The sequence below is a fragment of the Hordeum vulgare genome, chromosome 5H (assembly GCF_904849725.1).
Source record: "Hordeum vulgare subsp. vulgare chromosome 5H, MorexV3_pseudomolecules_assembly, whole genome shotgun sequence".
Classification (NCBI taxonomy): domain Eukaryota; kingdom Viridiplantae; phylum Streptophyta; class Magnoliopsida; order Poales; family Poaceae; genus Hordeum; species Hordeum vulgare.
Genome location: NC_058522.1, coordinates 507,307,199 through 507,315,338, shown reverse-complemented (window position 1 = coordinate 507,315,338; position 8,140 = coordinate 507,307,199).

The following is an 8,140-nucleotide window of genomic DNA, read 5'->3' as shown; positions in this document are numbered from 1 at the left end:
GTAAAGAGACTTGCCAGTAAACGAGATTGAAATAGGTATACGGATACTGACGATCGAATCTCGGGCAAGTAACATACCGAAGGACAAAGGGAATGACATACGGGATTATATGAATCCTTGGCACTGAGGTTCAAACGATAAGATCTTCGTAGAATATGTAGGATCCAATATGGGCATCCAGGTACCGCTATTGGATATTGACCGAGGAGTCTCTCGGGTCATGTCTACATAGTTCTCGAACCCGCAGGGTCTGCACACTTAAGGTTCGACGTTGTTTTATGCGTATTTGAGTTATATGGTTGGTTACCGAATGTTGTTCGGAGTCCCAGATGAGATCACGGACGTCACGAGGGTTTCCGGAATGGTCCGGAAACGAAGATTGATATATAGGTTGACCTCATTTGGTTACCGGAAGGTTTTCGTGCATTACCGGAAAAGTTTCGGGCTCATCGGTAGTGTACCGGGAGTGCCGGGAGGGGTGCCGGGGACCATCGGGAGGGGTGTCACGCCCCAAGGGGTCTCATGGGCTATGGGAAGAGATAAACCAGCCCCTAGTGGGCTGGAATAAGTTGCCTTATGATCTAAGCATATCATGTAGTGGTGGTACTCTTGTGGTTGCACCTTGTGATGCCTTGTGATGATGTGCTTGTGGTGTATGGTTTATGTGGGGTGTGCTTGTGATTGTATATGCTTAGGTTTTAAAACCATCTCTTCCCCTCCTCTCTATTTCTCCTAGGTCAAGATTCTCTTCTCCCTTCCCTCTTTTAAAAATGCCCATGTATTAGTGTATTTTGTGGAGGATGCCAAGATGTGTTTTGCTGTTTTGTTTCTTATTTTTAAAGGGTTCCAATAAATCCAAAACAGTAAATAAATTGCTGTTTTGTATTTAATCAAATTGCTCCAAATATTTCGTTTCTACTTATTTCAAATAGGTCATAATTCCTTATGACCAGGGGTATTTCTATTTTAATTTTTGTTGCCATAGTTTTCCGTGGGAGATTATTTTTGCTGGTGTTGTTTCTAAAATGGAAAAAAACCCAGGAGTCTTTCTCTTACCAGGCGCCAGATGGGCCACTTCTCCCTCCCGAGGCCCATCCTCTCCTCCCTGTTTCCCCTGCGACAGCCCAGCTCGCTCCTCCTTCTCCTGCCTGACGCCGTTCCCCCCCGCGCACCTTCTTCCATCAGTATCTGTGTGTGAGAGAGAGTAGCGCCGTCTGGCACAGACGTCGAGGGGCCCATAAAACCTAGGCGTCCGTGCCCCCCATCGCCTAGGGTTCCTCTCCATCCCTCCTGCCGGCGCCACCATCTTCTCCCCATCCCATTCTCTTCTTCCCCACGGTAAGGTTCTGTAGGTTAGGGATCCCGAGAAGAGTAGCTCCTCGCCGCGTCTACCCCGCCATCGTCGTCGTCTCCGGCGCCGTCCGCCATGTCCGGGGGCTCGGGGAAGGTGCCCGCGCTCCATTCCCGGTGCTAGGAGCCCGGGGGAACGACTGCACCGACGGCCCCGACCACGTCTTCGCCGCGAACTAGGTGGACTTCCTCCCCTGCTTCGGATCTGCAACAGGACGCCTCCAGCTTCTTCGTCATCTCCGGCAGGGCCCTCCTCCTCCGCCCAGGACCTGTTCCTCCTTCCCCAAGGTGAGGAGCAACCTCCCTTTCCTTCTCCTCCTCGGTTCCGTCTCAAATCCGACGAGAGCGTGTGCGCGTACTTCTCTGTGGTGACAGATCACGAGCAGTAGAGGTTCTCGGTTGTGGTGCAGTGCGTGTAGACGAGCATTGTGGTTGTTACGCACAGAGGTGCGTCCTTCCCCCTCGTGATAGCAGCTGCAGTAGCAGGGCACGCCGTTCTTCCCTGTCGCGAGTCGCTGCCGAGCAGCAGCAACAGCAGATCGAGTAGTTGATGTTGTGGTGGTCTCGGCGTTGCAGAGTAGCAGGGCTCCCTCCCCGCGTAGCCGTCGAGTAGTAGCAGTACGTGATAGACCTCCGGTAGCAGGCGTGCAGCAGCAGCAGGCGTCGGCCTCCCTGTCGCGTAGCAGCAGCAGCAGAGAAGTGCACCGTCGCCTCCCTGTCGCCGGCGTGCGTGCGTGTGTAGAGTAGTCTGAAGGCACGGGTTTTCTTGAAATAGTTCCCCTAGTTAGCAGACTTTGATTCGTAGCGCAGTGGTTGGAGCCTCGTGTTTGTTCTCGTGAGGTTGCGGGTTCTAGTCCCCCCTCAACCCTTTTGTTGTCTGTCTATTTTCTTTCGTGCAGCAGTAGCAGCAGGGGATGGCTTATCCTGTATAAGCCCTCTGTTCTATCGAGTGACAGGTGTTAGCCAGTGGTTGTGTGGTGGTGTGGTAGACCAGTAGGTCCTGGGTTCGATTCCCAGGGCATCCTATTTTTATTTTCTTGCTATTGTTTTTGCCTTGTGCTGTTTTGCCTTGCTAGTAAATTGTGGTGCTTGGGCAGCAAGGTTGTGTTGCCAAAAATGTGGACACCAGTAGGTTTTACCCCTTGTTATAGTTATGTGCATGGTAGATATAGCATGTGGAGGTAAACATGCATATATTTGAGAGCATATATGGGTGTGTGTGTGTAAGTAGATGTGTGTGTGTGCTCTAGAGGGAGTGCATGTAGGTGCATATGCTAGTATAATCTTGAGCTTGCAAGCATAGCATTTTGTTGTGTGTGATGCACTAGAGTTTCATGTGTAAGTGCATCTTATGGGGGTTATGATGTGTGCATGGTTGCCATGTGATGCAAGCTATGTTTAACATGTGTGAGTGTGTGGTGATGATCTTGAGCATGTTGTGCTTGCGGGTGATGTGGTCTAGGTGTGTGTGTGAGTAGCATCCCACCTTGGCAAGCAAGCCTTGCACCTCCACATGACTATATGTGAGAGGGCATGATATGTTGTTTGTGTGGGAGGCTTAGTAGTAGGGGTTGAGTAGTTGATGTGCATGACACAAACATGGGGTTCAAACCCCCATGTCACTTTGTCATTGTGCACATGAGCTCAACCTTTGTAGTTGTTGTTTTAGTAGGAACTACATGAAATGATGCCCATTCCCTAGGCATGATTTGGAGTAGTTCCCTCTCCCTTAAATTGTGGTCATTTGATCCAAGTAGATGCCCACATTTTTATATATGTTTTTAGGGTAGAAACTCCCAAGGAATCGAGTGGTGAAGTTAGTTTTGCCATTGGGATACTTTATGGTGTGGACATATTTAGATTTGTTGCAAGTTTGATCTTGGTTTCCATGGAATAGGTGGAGCCCAAGGGCATGTGTTTTTGTGTGATAGAAGTAGGGGTTTTTGCTCTACACCATAGTGGTGTCATTTATCACTTGGTGTTATTTGTATGCAAATTATGCCTAGACAAAGTGGGAATGTGGCTGAAAAAGTCCAGCCTAGTGAAATCTGGCATTTCACTAAGTCTGGGAATTCTGGAAACATTTTCTTCTCCTATAGATGAGGATGTGCTGGTCATTGTGTTGAGAACTAGCCTTAGTTCAGTGCTAGGATTTTGGACCTGATATGTTTGTGAATATCCATGTAAAATTTCATCTCATTTGGAGTCCAGTAGGTTTTGTTTTGATTGCTGTCAAAAAGCTTCAGAACAAAGACAGAAAGTCAGGTGCAGGAATTTTTACAAAGTCCCTGAGATCTGATGGTTTTGGGAAAGTTTGTGGCCTTGTATATTCTAGAGTTTAATTCCTTTTGATGTGATTCTTGCTGGTGCTTGTAGTGTTCTTGGTTGGCTACAGCCACATATATTATTTGTCATAGTTAGAGGGTTGTAGCTATGTTGCATGTAGCTCAGAAAGAGCTAAGATGCAGATTATGGCAGATTGAGTAGTATAGTCTCTTTGATCATTGTGTGTGCTTAGTTGATGTTGTGGTGTTCTTCCTTGCTCCAATCCATTCATGTTGGGTTGTTATATGTCTTGGCAACCTGGGAATACCAGATTTGTGCCAATTGTGGGTGTGGTGTTGATTCTTCTACGTAGAGCTTCATATCTCGTTTCGTTGATTCCCATTGATCCGCAGCTCCGTTTGCAATGTTCTTTATATGGTTTTGCATCGTTTTCACGAGACGCATCTGTTCATGCCATCCTCATGCGTGTCAAAATAGCTTAGTGTACAGTTCTATCCAGAAACTTGCAGTAGTTTATTTTGCTTGTGCTAGTGATAGCAATAGTGGTGCATGCTCAATTTTCATCTCATGCATCATGTGATTGTTGCATCTTGTGGTGCTGATTTTCATTGACTGTTATTCTTATGTTGGGTAGCACCGGGATCGGAGAACGAATACGTGGAGTCAGGAGAGTACGTGCAGGACGAACCAGAACCATTCCAAGCTGACGATATCACAGGCAAGATGATATGACCTTGATTCCATCTCTAGACTTGTTATGCTAGTTTCGTTTCCTTGTCATATTGCTCGCTGTCTACCACTGAAATTAAATTGCCTCTTCAAATGCCATGAGCCCATTACACTGATCCCTTCCCAGCATAACTTGTATGGCTAAGTAGGCCTTGCTCAGCTACTAATGTTAGCGTTGCTAGTTGCAGGTGCTTTGACTTATGTGATAACATGAGCTTGATATCATTATCTTAAATTATGTTATTTAATTAATGCACCTATATACTTGGTAAATGATAGGAGACCTAGCCTTTTGCCACGTGCTTTGTTCCGTTATTGCCGCCTTAGTTACCGGTTACCGGTGTTTGATTCCATAATGATCGCTCCTAACACGTTCGGGGTTGTTATGGGGACCCCCTTGATAAATCGCGTAGTGCTAAGGCTTGTCCGGCAGGACCCAACATTGGTGTTAATTTGCTAATCACTTAATAATAATCTGCATAGGGAGTAGCTACCCCGAGGATCTTTAATCAACAACCCGGGCCAGTGCTCCTCATGAGTGTTGGTCCAAACTGGGCAGACTAGGGGGCCACCACAGGGCAACCTGAGGTTTGGTATACCTGTAGTGTGACTCATCCGGCGTGTCCTGAGACTGAGATACGCGGCTCTTATCAGGGTCGTCGACACGTCGGGAGGTCCTGCTAGCCTTGCCTTACCTTAGCAGTATATCTTGCGTATAGGAATCCCAGTGAAGCTTTGGTTTTCCCCAGAGTTGAGGTTTTCCTCTAAGGAATCCAACGAGATCACGAGATTCGTGATAGAGGATGCCTTTGCGGCCTGTGTTCGTTTGTGATGGACTAGTTGGAGCACCCCTGCAGGGTTTAATCTTTCGGAAAGCCGTGCCCGCGGTTATGTGGCAACTTGCAATATTTTGTTAACATCCGGTATTAGATAACTCAAACAAAAGCTAATAAAATTGCCAACTGTGTGCGTAACCGTGACTGTCCCCTCGTAGACCTCTCTTCGATTGGGAACACGGTGGGGTTATGAATGCCGTAGGTAGGTGTTCAGGATCACTTAGTGATCAAGTAATCCCGACCGCTAGTGTAGACCACCTTCACAATTACTTTGCGTAAGTTAGCCACTTAATCAAGCTTAGGATGCTGCAGCCTTATACACTTCACCCTTACCCTACCTAATAACATGACTAGTTCTGGCACCAAGGTCTTAGATTGCTGAGTCCCCATGACTCACGGATTCCTCCGAAACTCCCAACAGGTACAGGTACCCCAGAGACAGATGATCCCGACGACACTTAGCTGGCGTGGCACTACGACGAGGAGACAGACCGCCTCTACGTGAACTATCCAGAGGACTGAGGCGTGGTCGTGATCATGGGCCTGCAGGCAGGGTAGCATAGCATTTTCATGTTTTGTAGTCCATAGCGGAACTACCTTGTTTGTATCTGTGATGTACTCTGAGTTATTATGAGAAGACAGTTGAATCTCGAATTGTCTATTTTTATTATTATTTGTGCTATGTTACTTGCTTGCGAAACGCTTAGATGCGCTTCTTTCCTATTCGGGGGCCTCGACCCCCAGATCGGAAAGGACCGCATCTTGGTCGTTACAAAAGGTGCTCTACAAGTATCTCCGAAGGTGTCCGTTGAGTTAGTATGGATCAAGACTGGGATTTGTCACGCCATGTGACGGAGAGGTATTTCGGGGCCCACTCGGTAATACAACATCACACACAAGCCTTGCAAGCAATGTGACTAAGTGTAAGTCACGGGATCTTGTATTACGGAACGAGTAAAGAGACTTGCCGGTAACGAGATTGAAATAGGTATGCGGATACCGACGTTTGAATCTCGGGCAAGTAACATACCGAAGGACAAAGGGAATGACATACGGGATTATATGAATCCTTGACACTGAGGTTCAACCGATAAGATCTTCGGAGAATATGTAGGATCCAATATGGGCATCCGGGTCCCGCTATTGGATATTGACCGAGGAGTATCTCGGGTCATGTCTACATAGTTACCGAACCCGCAGGGTAAGCACACTTAAGATTCGATGATGTTTTAATATAGTTGAGTTATATGTGGGGTTACCGAATGTTGTTCGGAGTCCCGGATGAGATCACGGACGTCACGAGGGTTTCCGGAATGGTCCGGAAATGAAGATTGATATATAGGATGGTTTAGGGCTTTTTAAGAGACAACTTTGCCACGTGCAACTCAAGCATATTCCAGATAGTTTTGCCTCTTGATCGGATTTCTGTGGAGCTCGGGCGGAGCCCTGCAGGAGTAGATTATCACCACCACCGGAGCGCCGTCGCGCTGTTGGAGAACTCATCTACTTCTCCATCTTGCTTGCTGGATCAAGAAGGCCGAGATCATCGTCGAGCTGTACGTGTGCTGAACTCGGAGGTGCCGTCCGTTCGGCGCTAGATCGGAACGGATCGTGGGACGGATCGTGGGACAACGGTGATTTGAATCATGAAGCTGTACCACTACATCAACCGCGTTTCTTAACGCTTCCCGCTTAGCGATCTACAAGGGTACGTAGATCTAATCTCCTCTCATAGATGGACATCACCATGATAGGTCTTCGTGTGCGTAGAATTTTTTTGTTTCCCATGCAACGCTCCCCAACATTGCAATGGTTCATATTGGATCTTTGAATTCTGGGTCAATGTTGGCCTCACTTGTTGGGTCAAAAGAGGTTCAATGTTGGCCTCTTTGTTGATGCGTGGAGGACTACCATCAATAATCGGAGAGGTAAGCCGGTTCAAATTCAAGTGCAAGTTAGCATCCACTTTTTTATGGCAAATAACTCTAGAGCCTTTTCTAGTGATTCGGCCATCTTCTCCTTGTATGCAAGCCAATGTTGCTCGAAGTTCACACGTATGGTCTTCCAATTAATGTGCATTCCAATTCCCACATCATGCCTACCATCAAACTCAACAACATCACTTGAGTCCATCCAATTCAAATCTTTTCGGACTTGTTCCAACAATTCGACATAGCTAGGACAACACTCAAACATCATGTCAAGCTCATCCAGGTCCGGATCAATATTGCCTTTCAAAAAGCAACCTTGTCCACATGATGAACATAAACACATGTTCTTCCCATCCCTAAAAAATTTAAACAATACAGCATACAATATATTCTATAAGCAATCACCCAGAGACTACAAAATCTGTATAATCATAAGAACTATAATCCTGACATCCAAACAACCCTAATCCTAACCCCAGTATACCCCTAACCCCAACACAACCTTCAACCGTACATACAAAGAACCCTAAGCCTAACATACAAACAAGTGCAACAGAAGCAAAGCACATCCCAAATTTCATAAAGAACTAGGGTTTGCTCAAATTTGCAAAAAATATGAGCAAATGAGATTTTTTGGATGAGAGGAAGGGGATCGGGGAAGATTATCTTAAGGGAGGGATTGGGTTCCAAATCCCTGGACCAAACCTTCAGATCTGCAAGATTTGGCGAGGGATTTGAGGAAAGGGGAGATGGGAACTCGAGAGGGACCTCTCTCCCTTCTGATTGATGGAGGTGAATGGGAAAGGGGTTGGGGGAAGCCGGCCCGCGGGTCTCATAAGTGCCAGTGTGGCGCCTAAAGGCTCGACGGCACATATTACATGTGTGGCGCCTTTCATTTAGACGCCACACTGTTCGGGGTGGGGTTGACCCGCCACGGGGCATCAGCGTGAACGAGGGTGTGACGCCTTTGCCTAAGATGTCACACAGTGTAGTTTAACGCCTGGCTGT